This window comes from Terrapene carolina, unplaced genomic scaffold (genome assembly GCF_002925995.2).
Source record: "Terrapene carolina triunguis isolate 2854851 unplaced genomic scaffold, T_m_triunguis-2.0 Scaffold250, whole genome shotgun sequence".
Classification (NCBI taxonomy): Eukaryota; Metazoa; Chordata; order Testudines; family Emydidae; genus Terrapene; species Terrapene triunguis.
Genome location: NW_020664601.1, coordinates 1,831,893 through 1,845,435, shown reverse-complemented (window position 1 = coordinate 1,845,435; position 13,543 = coordinate 1,831,893). Strand labels below are relative to the sequence as shown.

Here is a 13,543-nt window from a genome sequence, read left to right as displayed (position 1 = left end):
TGGAGCAGGACTTGGACCCATTCTGGGCACCGCCAAAAATTATATAAACCTGCTGCCCCTGGTGGATGTGACGACCCATCCCTGACTTTGGGGATTTTGATTGGAAACCAAAGCAGGACAGTGGCAAGCACCAAAGGACACATACTGTGTTAGCCAGGCCCTGCCTCAGCAGAGCCTCCCCTTCAGCACGGGAGGGATGGCTCCTCAGGCTACAAGTAGCCCAGAGAGGCAGCTATCCAAAGTAAACCCTGGAACCCCCCCGACCCCCATGCACTGAGGTGGTGAGCCCCCCCCCCGATGCCCTCCATGCACTGACACACACAGGTGGGTATTTGGAGAGGAGGTTAGAACTCCTCGGGGTCGCCAGGGCGGGGACACTGGAAGTGGGGTGGGAGGGGACGGGACACATCCCCCTCAGAACCCCGCTGGCCTCTCCCGCAGGCGGACAGGTCTCCTCTGTGTGTGCGAACACCGCGTCTCGAGCGATTCTCACTCCCTGCGCAGGGGGTGGAAGGGACTCGTTTTCCTTCCGCCGCGGCCAGTGCCTGGTATTTAAAGGGCAATCGGCGGTGGAAGGATCTTTTAGAGTCTACTAGTATCCAGGACTTATTTTCGTGCTCCGCCGCGGCCGCTCCGTAAATCTCTGGTGTGGCCGGAACTTGTTTCAGTGTGATTGTCTGAATCCTTCCGCTCGGCTCAGAGCAGTGTGAGAGGTCATGGGAGTCGTTCGCCGTACTGTTGCTCCGCCACAGGTGAGGCGCAAACTGAGAGACCCGTTCGGCGTTGCCCCTTCGCTCTGTGAAGTAGCGTGAAGAGACAGAAGGGATTTATTTTGAGGCATATTCCTCCGCCGCGAGGAGAGATCTAGCAGGGCTAGGCTTGGCGTGTTCCTCCGCCGCCTTGGAGCACACGGACAGGAGGCGCCTCTCTCGGCTGTGTGAGGAGACAGCGGGGCTAGGAGGAAGAGAAGGGACCCGGGAGCGCAGCGGAGGCCGCTCTGAGTGTGTGAGCCAAGTGCCGGGGGCTCCCCGCGGAGAAGCAGGAGGCGGTGACTGTATCGCCACCGCTCCGCAGGGTCTCTGCGAGGGGGCCCAGGGGACTCTTTGTCGCGGGGCCCCGCGGATGGATCTCTAGGCGGCTCTGCCCTACAGCGTTCGGCCCTCGCTGCCGCCATCTTGGATTTTAATCCGCCATTTTTCCCCCTGGAATTATTATTATTATTTTTATGATTAATTTTCCTCTGGTTGGAGCTCGGGGCAGCGGCGGCGGGGCCGGGGACGGCGGCGGGGACCCCAGCGCGGAGGGGCAGCCAGGCGGTAAGTGTTCAGTGGGGTGGGGGGGCTGCTAAGCGGCCAGGGGCCCCGTTTCGGGGGGGCCGTGCCCAAGGGGGCGATCCCCTTCCGGGGAGGGGTCCCCAGCCCAGGGGGTCCTCGGCTGCTGGGGGAGGGGAGTCATGGTGAGCTGGCACGGGGACAGACGGGGCAGTTAATGTGGGGGTGACTCTGTTGGGGGGGCTGGGGGAGGGGTCGCGGGAGGCAGTAGCTGGGGCGGTGGGGGCTGCGCCGGGGGCATGGCTTGGATCCCGGGGGGGGGGGGGGGGGGGGGCGCCGGGGGGGGGGGGGGCGGGGGGGGGGTGGGGTGTGGGGCGGGGGGTGCCAGCCGTGTGTCCCCCTCGCGGGGGGGGGGCGTGTGTGTCTGTCCCCGGGGGATCGCAGTGTGGCTGGGTGCCACAGCGAGGAGAGCCTGGTCCCACCCGGGGATGTTGCGGGCGGTGGGCTGCTCTCTGACAGCTGACATCCTCTGGTTCTCGGGGATTTAAAGGGACCCATGGCGGCTCCGTCGGCCGGGGAGGAATTGATTGACAAGGGAAGTGGCTCAGGGTGTTCCGTCTACTCGTTGGGTGTGGAGGAAAAGAGGGGGCTGGGTGACCGTGACACCTTTGGCTGCAGTGACCAGGAAGAATGAGGACTTCGAATCCTTCGAAGGGACTGGGGTGTCTGTTCACATAGTCCAGAGAAGGCAGGAGGCGACCTCAAGGGGGCAGCACAGCATTAGAGAAGAGGCAGAGAGGAGAATAGCATAAAGTTGCATCTTCCCTGGCGATCAGAAGGAGCTTCCCCCTAATCCATTTCTTCTCTGCGGTTAGGGTTTGGGGAGCAGTTGCTTGGGTATGTGTGGAAACTGAGGACAGAAGCTCGTTACTGTGCTGGCAACTTTGATATTAAGAGATCTGATCACTAGAGTTCAGTTGTAGAGTTTGCATCCTTCGTTGCTATGTATGAATAAATAATATTACAATCTTTTAATCTGTGTTAAATCTCTGCTAGTTGGCTTTTTATTAAACCTGTTTTGAATGTATCAGGGGGTAGCCGTGTTAGTCTGTATCCACAAAAACAACAAGGAGTCCGGTGGCACCTTAAAGACTCCTTGTTGTTTCTGTTTTGAATGGGCATTCTTGGTTCTGAAGACATTGCCATTATATTGAAATGTCTCCTGTTTTCTGTTGAAAGACCAAAAGGTCTGAAGTTACAACAGGGATCATGAGGAAGGAAAATGTGTATCCTCATCCAGAATCAAACTTGTACTGGGGACTTGGAATTTAAATGGTCTTTTAAGAAATTCCTCTCTGAAAGAGAAACCATGGGGAAAATGTGTGAAGTTTTACAGAGGTGTCTTAACAAATTTGTGACAGAATCCTTTTATATATAGTCTTGAATAATTACCTAATGGTTTCTGTGTATTGATCGCATGTATGTTTATAATATTTCCATTGAAATCTAGGGTAAATTGAAAGTACATGCATTCTGCCTTCAACAAAACATTGAAAAAACTGATTACATTGTAAATTAGCAAATTAAAGGTGAGTTTTATTTGAGCCAAATGAGCGTCAGATTATATATTGACTATAGAAAGGATTTCATAAAGTTGCACTCAAATTTAAAATTCATAAGATTGGGGTTATTTCAAGTTTAATAAATTAATCAGAACTATTAGAATGCGTTTTCAGAATACAGCTGTGTATGAACATGCATACACACATCCTTCAATTTCATTTTTTGTTAAAAGTTAACCTCTAGGCTGAATTTGTTCAAGATTGTTTAAGATAGCTGAAATATACTAATGTCTCAGAAGTATAATGGTAGTAAAAATGCATTTGAAACATAATTAAATTGCCCTAAAATAAGATTTTTTTTTTTTTTTTGGTTACAAGACGTACGCGTCCTAAATTCTATTTGGTTTATTCATCAAAATAACACCTAGTTAAAGAGTAGAAATAACATTTGTTTAATGAAGCTACATTATCTTACTTAGTACATGAATTTTTATATATTGTGATCTTTCTAAATGCTTGTCATGATAGAACAGATCCATGTGTATTCATTATAAACATTGAAGAGGTTTCATATATGTTAGTTCTAATCTGATACATTGGACTGCAGTTCCCAGTATTCCTTTCAGTTCATATAGTACAGTGGTTTAGCCTAAGACACATGCTCTAACTTATCACAGTAAGGATTCTATGTTATCTCGCATGATTTTACCATGAATGTCAGTCTGCTGTTCTGAGGTAGCCTCTGCATATTCCCATTTGTGGGATATAGTCTTCCAGTGTCACTGAGCTTCATAAATCTTTTAGAAAAGTAGTGCCTTTTGGGACTGCATGAGTGCTCCCACATGGCACCGAACATTTGGAGCCAAAATGATAGACATATGCAATGCCATTAGTGTGTGTTTGTTTCCTTTCCATAGTCATTTACAGGCATAGGGATTTTTGCTTTGTGTACAGAGGCTTAGTTTGTTTCCCCCGTCTTATTACTAATAGTTTTTGGTAATGTAAATAGCTTTTCTACGGTTTAGGGTTTACGTGTGTAGGAGTTAGTCTAAAAATCTGGATTCTGAGGCATCATGTCTGATCTGGACCCCACTGAATCAGTGGTGTGAAAAGTCTGATCTAGGTGGCGTTATCTCATGGTTCCCTGTCCTCCTAGGGTTGGATGCACGAACTCCGTGTATAATGTGCCTTGGAGAAAAGGTCATTGCCTGGGTGGTTGTTCGGAATGCTGAACCTTCGTTCCTTGGGCCTGAAGGGCGCTCGCACTAAGCCTCCTGTTTTCCTAATTATGGAGGTCTTATTAACTAGATCCGTGGATCTGTCCTTGCCTCAGTGCCCCATATCTGTGTAGGGACAGAGTAACTCTTTGTTGGCTTCAGACCCCTTTAAAGTAGGGAAGCAGAAACCTTTGATGTCAGGCCGAAGATTTTCATCCAGCTCCATGATGGCAGAATGCTCTGTGTTCTCTTCTGAGGCAGAGTTGGTACTGAGGTAGCCAGCTCTATTGCCTCTGAAGGCTCTGACAGTGTTTGCTCCCAGACAGGGACCAGCTGATCTAGGGAACATGCCCCTTTCTGCATTGGAGACTTTTTGTTTTGGGGGTAGTGTTAGTTCTTTGGTGGCAGTGCATTTTTCCTCTTCAGAGTTATTTTGTGGTGAGTTCTCCTTTGAATCTGGGAGTGTACCAGGGTCTGAGCATTCAGAGTCTCTAATATGGGGGGCGGGGGGAGGGGAGTTGCCTGTGTTGGCCACAACAACATCTGAGATGGGCTTGGAGGCTCTCCTGAACAGCTCCATTCGCAAGAGAGCTTTGATTGGGCAGATTCTCATTCCCTTTTGGTCTCTGCTATGAGTCTTTTCTCTGAGGTTTTCAGGATCCTTGAGCAGTCTTCTCCAGATTCCTTTTCCATGCCTCCCCTTTTAATCCATCTCATGTTGAAACATCCCACATCTTGGGGTATGTCTGCACAGCAAAGAAAAACCTGCAGCTGGCCCATACCACCCAACTCATGCTCAGACTGCGGGGCTGTTTCATTGCTGTGTAGGCCCAAAGGGTTCTAGGGTTGGATGTTCTGCTCCATCTGACAAAGAAGTCAAGAAGATGTATTGGGCGGAAGTGTACTTTTTGTTTGTCAGAGATTTATGTTGATAATTATCAGGCTGTTGTGCCCCAATATCAAATCAGACTTTGGTACATGATGCTCCCTTTACTTGATTATCTCCTGAAGTAAGAAGAAAAGGAAGTGAAAGACATCATTGCTGAGGGGTGTGGTTCCTAAGTATGCCCTCTATGTGTCATCAATAACTTGCATCTAACATCATGCTCTGCTTGCATTTGCTGGCATCACTGCGTCAAGGCTAGGCATCTTATGCCAAAATCGGGGATTTCTCCTTTAATGTGAAGACCTTTGTTCAGTAGAAAGACCAATGAGATACTGAAGATGATGAAGTTTGTGTCTCTTGTTCAATCATTAGGGCTATCCAACATAGGCAGACATAGTTTTTGTCCAGATCCAAAAATAATACTTTCCACTGCTTCACTTTAACCCATCTCTCCAGAAGTCTCAACTGTGTCAAACTAAAAAGGCAGGGTAAGAGGAGGAATTTTAAACAGATGTGGTTCTTTAGTGTTCACTTTTCTCCCTACCCAACCTTAAATTTACCTGAGAGCCTAGTCTTAATCTTAATTAGTTAACTCTCTCCTCATTGGCTTCCTTTCTGAGACTGACAGCTTTCTTGTGGTGTAAAGTGGAATTACTACTGATCTCTGGGTGTTGGAGTGTGTAATCTACTTCATCCTGTGCTGCTTTCCAAATCCCTCTTTTTTCCCTTTCCCTCTTCAGAAATTCCTCTTGTGACAAAGTGGATTCCTTGTTAAGGTTGGGTGCTACATAGGAGGTTCTAACACAGTGAAAAGAGTGGCTGTCATTTGAGGTTTTTCCACTTTGCAAAAAGAAACATTGGGTTTTTATCCCATTGTGAGCCTGCAGTGGTTGAACTGATGTATCAGACGGTTTTGGTTTTCCATAAGATTTCCCAAACAGTTTGAATTGTGACTGCTATGAAAGCAAAACAGGTTCTATGAATGTAGTTGGTTGTATCTTATTTTAATTCAAACTATAATGAGAAACTTGTCTGTTGGCTTTAAATAATACAGTTACTAATGAGGGATGTCTAGTATGGCAGATTAGAGTAAATGCCACTTGTATACTTTATATCACCTTTGTTGTGGATGTGTTGAGGCTTATTTTAAAGTTTCCTTTTACACTGAATTAAGCTCTACATCTCTGATATGGTGAATATTGCAGAAGTGAGTCCACAGCTTATTTGATTTCATTCTTTGAACACCATACGCTCAAACTTAAACTGGCCTGGGCCACCTTACCAATTTTTGTGGCTTTACAGTGATACTTTCCTAAAATTAAAGAAATTCCATTATGGTTCTAACTGCAACAATAATTCATATGTCTTGCCACTATATAGTGTTCACTGCAATGCCTTAGATCATCCCTACCACAATGATGCCTCTTGGTAGTACAGCAGTACAGGTAATAGTCCCGTTAAACCTATGAGTAGTTCACTCATTTTTAAGGATTTGTATAAGTATTTGCAGGATATGTGCCTGTTTTCTGTGAAACTACGTTTTTTGTTTTTCTTATTAGCGTATGTAAAATCTCGAACGTAACTTTTTTGTTGAAATTTTATCTTTTAAACCATATATTAGGTTTTATTTTTCAGGACTGTGAAGACATTTTTGATCAGTTTAAAAAAAAAAAAAAAAAAAAAAAAACTTGAGGAAAAACTTAAGTTTTGCAAAAGCTTGTTTTTACAAAGAATTTAAGACCAATGAGAAATCTTTCCACAAATTAAAAAAGCAAAACCAGCTGCTTTAAATGGACACTTTTGCAGTGTTTGAAGTCTATGTCCAAACTCCTGCATCACTGCAATCAGTTACACTGCCTATAAAAAGAATAAAACTGACTAGATTGACTTTCATTTTCCCCACTGAAAAATGTAAACAGCATAAATACTGAAAAGTAAACTGGATTTTTAAAAATTATTATAGATAATACCTTAGATTATTAGAACTATAACACAGGTAAGCAGACTGGTTTGTCTGTTATGATCATGTTGGCAATGTCCCAGTTTTAAGTTTAGTTAAGATCTTGCATATTCTCTAGGCAATGCATCCTACAGAGCATGCAAAACTTGAAATTAGTAGCTTGGGTGCTCAATGGAAAGGCCGTCAAGCCTACCTTTCACCCAATCAACAAGAGTCCAGCATAACTGGCAACTTTTTTGCTGGATGTTCTGCCAGTTTCAAAACACGCTTTCTAGAGCAGGGGTGGCCAACCTGTGGCTCCGGAGCCACGTGCGGCTCTTCAGAAGTTAGTATGCGGCTTCTTGTATAGGCACCGACTCCAGGGCTGGAGCTACAGGCACCAACTTTCCAATGTGCCGGGGGGTGCTCAACCCCTGGCTCTGCCACAGGCCCTGCCCCCACGCCACCCCTTCCCACCCCCTCTCCTGAGCCTTGTTCCTCCCACTCCCCCTCCTGCATGCCACAAAACAGCTGATCCAGAGGTGAGGGGAGGGAGTCGGAGGTGCTGGGAGCGGGGAGGGCGGGAGCTCATCGGGGGGGCTGCTGACATGTTAATGTGGCTCTTTGGCAATGTACATTAGTAAATTCTGGCTCCTTCTCAGGCTCAGGTTGGCCACCCCTGATCTAGAGCTTGGTGCTCTCTGTAGTAAAGTCCCAGTCGTATGAAAATTGTATTTAATGTGTGATCTAAATAAACGCAGTAGGGAATTCAAGGGAGGTATGGTTTGTTTACAGGTAGGTCCAGAACAGTCAAATGTTGAAGATTGTGTAATTCCTTTGTGAGCTTGAGGGATGGAACTAGTCAGTCTACAGTTTCTGTAATGCGTGTTACCCAAGTATTTTTAGGCCAATTTTTTTCAAACCTATCAAAGACATTTGTCTATGTTAAGGGGTAAATCCATAGCAAGCTTCCATTTTAAAAAAAAAAAAGTTGTCTTCTGAGATATTTCATCACAAAAGGATATCTGAAAAACTTAACTTTTGAAAAATACATTTGAGATCTCAGAATTGGCCAAACTGAACCATTATAAACTTCCCAGAACATTTCACCTTTGGTTCAGAAGTACAAGAAACTTCAGAGAAAAAGGTAACAGTTACAGCTTCTGTAACAATGTGAAAATAGAAGTTTATAAAAAGTACATTCAGAGGTATATTGCAGCACTCTAAGGGTAGGTCTACATTTATGGCAGTGTGCAGAGTACAGACACTGCATGCCTAGGTCACGTGGGTATAAATACCGGTATAGACGGTGAGGCACAGCTTAGGTGAGTAGAGTGCTCTACATGCCTGAATCTTAAGGAATGTGTCCTATGTGGTGCTTTACTCACCCAAGCAATGCCTCCTACATCTACACTGCTATTTTTAGCAATATAGTTTTCTGCTTCCAGAGCCTTTCCCTGCTGCCATGAAAGACTCAGGTGGGAAAATTCTCTGGCAGGGGGTGGGTACCAGGGAAAAGTTTCCCCCCTTCCAGAGCTTTTTACTGCTGCGTGTAGCTGCACAGCACAGTGAGTGTGGATGCAGCTTATTTTTCACTGTGGTGTGTAGCTACATGTACCCTACACTCTGCTACAAGTGTAGACTAGGTCTAATATTGGTGGCGTGATTTCATTAATACTGTAATAAGCAATGTGGGCAAGTGACATGAAAAAAACTTAGTGAAATGAGTATTGCAAGAATGCTTTTAAATAGGGTTCTGCCAGATGATCTAATTCTTTATGACTAACCACAGCACTTTACATTTTACACTGTGCTTTCTGGGGATGTGTAGTAATGTCAATATGGCATTTTTAAATATATGATTAGCCACTTTATCTTTGTGTACCTTATAGTTTTGGGGAGTGTTCAGAGAGCACAGTAAGAGGTGCTCTGTTTAATAAAAAAAAAAATAGATCTCCAACAGAGTTCAGAAGCTGATAAATGTAATTGAATTTATCATCTTGAAGTCAGCACTCAAAGTGTGAGAGATGTGGAATGAGATTAGGCTGTACATTGAAACTAAGGGCTTGTTTACATGGTGAAATTTACCAGTATAATTATACTATAGTTATACTTGTGTAACTCACCATGTGGTCACTCTTTGTTCCAGAATAAGAGTTACACTGGTGTAATTAGCTAGTAAATTTCCTGCAGAGAAACCCAAGTTAGATCTTATTTATGTAGTTTATAGGGTTATTTAGTTTGAAAGACTGACAAGGGCAGTTAAATGTATGTGGAGGGTGAAAATTTACCCCCAAGCAGAGGTTTCTACCACTTGAAAAGGAAGGAGAGCCTGAGATTCCATCAGATATGCTGGGGACTTCACTATTGCCATTCTAATGTGGCTACATGGCTATTACAGTGATGGGTGGCAGTATAAAACCCTAAGACAAGCTAAACAGAGGCCACTTTAGAGAGCGTGTCTGTGTTTGTGTAGTAATGTTTACATATAGTTTTGAGCTAGAGTGGACTTTGAAAAATCTGCTTGCCCCTGTTGTGTTTTATTGGCTCTGTAAAACATTCTACACTAGAAAGTGTAGTTTTTGCACTTTGCCTCTTTCATAGTAGCACTTGACTTTCAACAGCATTAGCTAGATCTCTGGGTGTTAAAGAGAAATTACATTTTTTCTCTAATTGTTCAAATTAAATAGTGTTGCACAATGTACCACATTTTAGAGAATGTTAGAGAATTATTTCAGAATTTAATTTAAACCTCATAAAATCTACCATTGGGGCCATGATACTTCTATGGCTGTTTTTTTTTTTTTTTTTTTTAACGTAAATTTTATTCTGCACTTTTGTTTGGCATGGTGAGTGAGTCTCTTGCTTTGATGCCTCCATCTGACTTAGCAACAGTGTTGGTCATCAAAGAAATTCTGTTTCTTGATTTTAGACCTTGATACCAGATCTTGGAGGTGATGTGTGTTAATTAGGAAGAAATTCAGTGTAGTGCCAAGGAGCATATACATGATATGCAAAATTCTGCAGACACCTACAACTGGCTTGCAAACTAAAACTGCTAATGCCAATCCAATATAAAAGAGGTGGGAGTAGTCAGACAAATGAAAGATGGGTCCCAGTTGGGCTTGCGGAGAAGTCCACTGCCCCTTCCTGCCTGCTAAGGTGTAAATTGTTTTGGAGTTTTCACCAGAATTGCATCTATATCCTACTTAGAGGCGTTCCTGTCTCTTGTATTTCCCTTGACAAGTATTTGTCTAATAAATTTGCATAATCAGCACTTAATTGCATTTTAATTTTTGGCTACAGAGACCATCTTTACCTTAAAATTTTGCAAGTTAGCCTTGCTTTTGTTTTTGTTCCCCCCCCCCCCCCCCATGGATCTCTCTCCTGTCCCCCTTTCCCTCCTTTCTTGTCTTATCCAAACTGTTGTCTTGTATTATTCCCCTCCTCCATCCTCTCCCTCTTCCCCCCCAAAAAATTTTACCTATGCTGAATTTACAAATAGTGCTTCTTCGGTGGCATCTGCAGAACCAGAGTTAAACTGACTCAAGCCTAGTTTCCTCCTTCATGTAGCGTGTTTGTTTTCCTGGCTGAAGTGTAACTGATGTGATTCTTTCTCATGTCACAGTTGGACAGAAGCACTTAATGTGGTTATGTTAGAACTCATCTACTACAATAAAAAGTTCCTTTCCAACAGACTTCAATTGCCTGTACTTCATTTTATTGTAGCTTGGCAAAATTCAGTCTGGATGTAAAAAGATGCTGGACTGAATTCATGTCCACATGATATTTGTTACCTCTTCACAGCAAAGAGTTGCTAAAACAGATTTAATTGAAATACATAATCTGCCTCCATAGCTGCAGTGGCTTAACCAAAACTTCCTGCTGCATAGCTTTTCTGAGGAAAATTCCAAACCATTTTTTTTGTCATATGCTTTCCATTGCATTCTGAATACTTTCACTTTGTTTTATGATATGACAATTATCAGAAAAGGTTCTTGAAGCTCTAGATCTTTGGATTAGCATTCTAGTAGGTTTTGGAGCTTGTAGTTTTGTTAAATCTTCTGTCCATACTTGTCATGTTTTTCCTTTACCTTTTGTTTGAATAATTATTTGCAGTCTTTTGACAGTACTTCTAGCCATCTGTATTACAAACATTTACTTTATTATATGTCACTGAGCACTTTGGAGGCATAGGATGCCTAATAGAATTATTTTTAACTGATGAAAACATACACTGAACAATGTGGCATACTTTTCCCAAATGTTGAGAATTTATATGTATTGCGCTCAAAGATTTTTCTAAAATATCTGATTAGGTCACTAAAAATCTTGCAATCTAATCTGCTAGGATACAACACTTTTCAACTGGTAATATTGTAAATTGAGTATGACAAACTCATTGTGTACAGTACATTTATTTGACGCTAAGAAACGGACCCTGCTTTTTCAATTTAAATCTGATTCCTGCCATACCTAAATGCAATTTTCAGATTGTTTAGAACTAGATCACTTTCTCTACAAATCCTGTGATCACAAGGATCAAGTTACAGTGGTATACAGAAGCAGTAATGGCTTGCTGATATTATAATTATTTGTGCAAAAGGCTGTGAACAAAAAGCAAGGTTTGCCGGTCATTTACATACTGTAGATTTTCTGCTCTAATTGTGACACTACTTACTACTGGCCCATTGAGCTAGACATAATTTTTTACATGGACCAGTAGGTGTAGAGATAGCCTCAGGCCATTAGATCACTACCAGTTTTAAACTCTGAATTTTAAATTAACAGACTTAACCTTTGCTTTTGATGTCTTCCTCCCCCCCCCATCCATTTATAATGTTGTCAGTTGTCTCTGCTGTTTGTGTTCCTTATTAGTTCATTCTGTTTTAATTGCTCTTCTTAGAGTAATGTCAAGTTGTGCTTTACAGTTCAAAACAAGTTAGTGTTCTTTCACATAGAAATACAGTTGTCTATCAGGAGGTATACTAGAAAATAATCTGCTTACTTTATCGCATATGTTTCCATCAGTTCTGACAGTTGAGGAGTATTCTACTTAGAAACTAGGCACACTCAGAACTTTTAAGTGGACCTTTAGAACTCAAATTCTGTCTCCTCTGCTTCCAGAAGCTGTAGTTAACTGTGCTGCAATATTATTCCCTCAGATATCAGTGCTTGCAATGGAATATTTCCCTATCGGGGATCAACATGTTTTCTTTTTTATTTACTACTCCAGGACCATTGCTTGAAAACATTTACTAGTCTTTCATGTGTGTGGCAAACTGAGATATTTGACTTTAAAGTCACATCATTCTCATTACTGTCTTTGCCATTTTCCACTCAAATTTCAACACTTGAGTATCTGAGATCTCACAAACTGATGAAGGTAGAAGTGAATGCTTTCTACTATGAAAAATTGGGATTCTAATTTTTTCGGTATTATCAATCATTGATTTCTAGCACTAATGATGTAAAGAATATCTGTTACCAAAATCATATGATAATGGTACAAAAAATTTTTGCTAGTCATTATGGTTTGAATTATACCTGTCACTGCTCTCTTAATCTAGCTGGCTTTCTTTTGTTACCAGTTGAGGGATGAATATAGCAAATCCCAGATTTTGGTCTAATGTAACTTTTAATCCCTACATAGTCATTCAAAATTCCATTTATCCAGATGTTTCAGAGACAGTTAATTTTTAATGGGGATTTCCTGAACTTGGTTTCAAAACTGAAGTGTTTTGTATTTATCAGCACTGAATGATCAACCAAAGAATTTGAGCACCATATGATATCCATCACTTGTTTGGTAATTTTGTCCAAATGCAACATTGGCTCTAAATGTAAGCATCATCACTCAGAGCTGATTTAGATAGTTATACTTAAGGCTACGATTTTTTTCAGGAAAAATTTTAATAACTGTCCCAGCAGAGGTGCAGGAAAACAAGGATATGTAACAGGGAATGGGGGGCCCATAGGGTGGAGCTGTGGTTGGACAGCGAGCCCACTCCACACTTACCCTTCAGCAACGGCTCTTATCCCACAGGGCTGGCCCCCCCCCCCCCCCCCCCCGGCCCCCCAGGGCCCCCCCCGACGCCCCCTCCCCCCCCGGGGGGGCCCCCCCCCCCCCCGCTCCAGGTGTCGCAAGGTGGCCCATGTAGTCACAGCGCCACTCAGGTTTGGCGCATCTGCCCCATGGAGATGGTGGGGAAGTGGGTCATATTTGATTGGCATTGTGACTCCGTGGGCCAGCTTGCAACACCAGTCAAATTTGGCCCTCTGCACCTTCTGTGACCATGTGGACCAGCTTGCAATGCTTGAATGGGTAAGGAGCTGCTGCTGTGGGGGTCACAGACTTCATTCAAATTCACGATTACAGTGAACACTGTGATCCCCATGTCAATATTGTAGCTTATGGCCATGTCTACACTAGAGACCTTACAGTGGCATAGCTGTGCCAATGCAGCTGCGTCATTGTAAAATCTCCCATGTAGCTGCACTATGCCGACGGGAGAGAGCTCTTCTGTCAACATAATTAAACCAGCCCCAGTGAGCGGTGGTAGATGTGTCAGTGGGAGAGTGTCTCCCGCTGACATAGCTCTGTCGACACCAGCGCTTCTGTCAGTGTAATGTATGTCGCTTAAGGGGGTGGGTTTTTTCCACACCCT

General features: G+C 43.3%; 1 protein-coding gene across 2 annotated transcripts in view; it reads left to right on the top strand.

Annotated features, from left to right (window-relative positions):
- Positions 1 to 689: 689 nt before the first annotated feature.
- Positions 690 to 13,543, top strand: part of KMT5B (lysine methyltransferase 5B) — a 54,898-nt gene continuing 42,044 nt past the window's right edge. For both annotated transcript variants that reach the window (XM_024209517.2, XM_024209516.2), the window contains exon 1: positions 690 to 1,316. The gene's annotated coding sequence lies outside the window, so the exon portion shown is untranslated. The remainder of the gene's footprint in view (positions 1,317 to 13,543) is intronic.